This window comes from Palaemon carinicauda, chromosome 23 (genome assembly GCF_036898095.1).
Source record: "Palaemon carinicauda isolate YSFRI2023 chromosome 23, ASM3689809v2, whole genome shotgun sequence".
In the NCBI taxonomy this organism is placed as follows: domain Eukaryota; kingdom Metazoa; phylum Arthropoda; class Malacostraca; order Decapoda; family Palaemonidae; genus Palaemon; species Palaemon carinicauda.
In genome coordinates, this window is record NC_090747.1 from 46,916,753 (window position 1) to 46,919,252 (window position 2,500).

Below are 2,500 nucleotides of genomic sequence, written 5' to 3' on the forward strand. Positions count from 1 at the left end.
TGAGATGAGCATATCTACAAATAATTTTTAAAGTGCCGGGGCAACAGTTTCTATTCTTAATTCCTCTCATTCTGCTGTTACTTCGGGTATATATAGACGTTCAGGAGGTGACGAAAATATGTTTTTGGACTCGCGGGAGGCGGTGCTAAGAAGTTCAGGTATCTCCTCTGGGAATACTGTTGTCAGTGGGGATCTTAACATCTGCCTAATAAGGGAAGGGAAAGCGAGACCACACGGAGACTGATCAACACAGTTCGGTGTTTAGAATACAAACCATCAATAACTAGGCCTACCAGGATCGGGTCAAATGACTCCATTTCCTGTATCGATCACATTTGGGCCAGTAATAACCTCGTTAGTAACTCTGGGATATTTCTAGCTGATATCAATAATCATTTCCCAATTTTCTGTAGCCTTTCATTGCCTGCACTAAGCAAGATGAATGATAAAACATGCATTCAATTTAGAGACATGAGCGAAATAAATGATAGAAGAAAACTTACGGAACTAAAACTTTAAATCAATCCTAACGTAGGTGTGTCCTCTTTCAGTGACAAGATTGACAGTTTCTTCAATGAGTGTTTTCCCCTAAAAACAAAATTTGTTAGTGTTAAAAGATTGATGAATGGCTAGATTTCCAAAGGAATTCCTAAATAAATTAATATTAAACATAATCAGTACCGATGAATGAAAAGGGGTAATTATAGTAGCCAACAGTACAACAACTATTGCAGTCTGTTATGTACATTAACACGCAAGGCAAAGAGAAACTATTTTGAGAGTACTTTTGACCAACTCCGTAGAGATGCCAAAAAATCTTGAGACTTGATCAAGTCGTCACTAAGGCCAGGCAGAAATAAAGAGTAGCTCACTCAGAAAACTGATTCGAAACGGAAAAATTCTAGAGGTAGTAGGTTGGTCAGGGCACCAGCCGCCCGTTGAGACACTACCGCTATAGAGTTATGTGGCCGTATGACTGGTTAGACAGTACTACATTGGATCCTTCTCTCTGGTTATGGTTCTTTCCCTTTGCCTACACAAACCCCGATGAATGAAATATTTTAAAAACTATTGTATAGAAGACTTTAGTTTTTCTTCAATGGTTGTAACATCTTCTCTACGTGTCAATATGGGTTCTTACGAGGCGCAAGTACTAGTGATGCCGTCCATGACCTTCTTGAAAATATCTATAATGCTATGAATAATAATGAATACCGTAGTTTTTTTTTTTTTTTTTTTTTTTTTTTTGAGCAAAGCCTTTGATACTGTGTCTCATGATATACTACTTCAAAAGCTGGAATATTATGGTGTACGAGGCAATGCACTACTCTTACTCTAATCCTACCTAACAAATCGAAAACAATTTGTCACCCTCGATGGTCATCTTTCAGATATTATGGATGTGAAAATATGTGTTCCCCAGGGATCAGTCTTAGGACCGTTATTTTTCCTCATCTATATTAATGATTTAACTCGCTCAGTTGGGAGATTAAACTCCATACTTTTTGCCGATGACACCACGCTCCATCTTTGTCATAAAAATATTTGTTCTCTTTGTAATTCTTTAAATGCTAACTTGAATAATGTTAAAAAAATGGTTACTATCGAATAAATTGACCATAAATGAGAGAAAAACATATTTCATAATATTTTGAAGCATATTGTTTGTATATAGGTATTCATCTCTCATTATATGTACATACACATATACATACAGTATACATATACATTTATATATATATATATATATATATATATATATATATATATATATATATATATATATATATATATATATATATAACATCCAGCTTTTCTATGTAGTGTGATGTCTTAGCTAATAATAATAATTATAGTAATAATAAAAGTAATAATAATGATAATAATAATAATAATAATAATAATAATATTAATAATAATAATAATAATGGTAATAATAATAACAATAATAGTAAAATAAATAAATACTAATAAATAATAATAATAATGATAATTATTATAATAATTATAATTTTGATTATAATTATAATTATAATTACAATTATGATTATAATTACGATTATGATTATGATTATGATTATGATTATAATTATAATTATAATTATAGTAATTATAGTAATTATAATTATTATAATTATTGTGACTGTAATTGCAATTGCATAATATAATATAATATTAATATAATATAATATAATATAATATAATATAATATAATATAATATATAATATAATATAATATAATGTAATATAGCATAATATATTATAATTGTAATTATAATTATAGTTATAATTGTAGTGATAGTGATAGTGAAATTGATATTGATAATATGGCCATTTCCATGGATATTTAATTCATTGACTAAGCTATTTTTTTAACAAAAGTAATGAGATCAATATAGAAATAAAATCAACATGACCTGTGAGTTTCAAAATGGAGCAATTGTTTAAGGCATTCATTAGTGAACTAAAAATAAGTAAAATAAAAAAGACTCAACAGCAA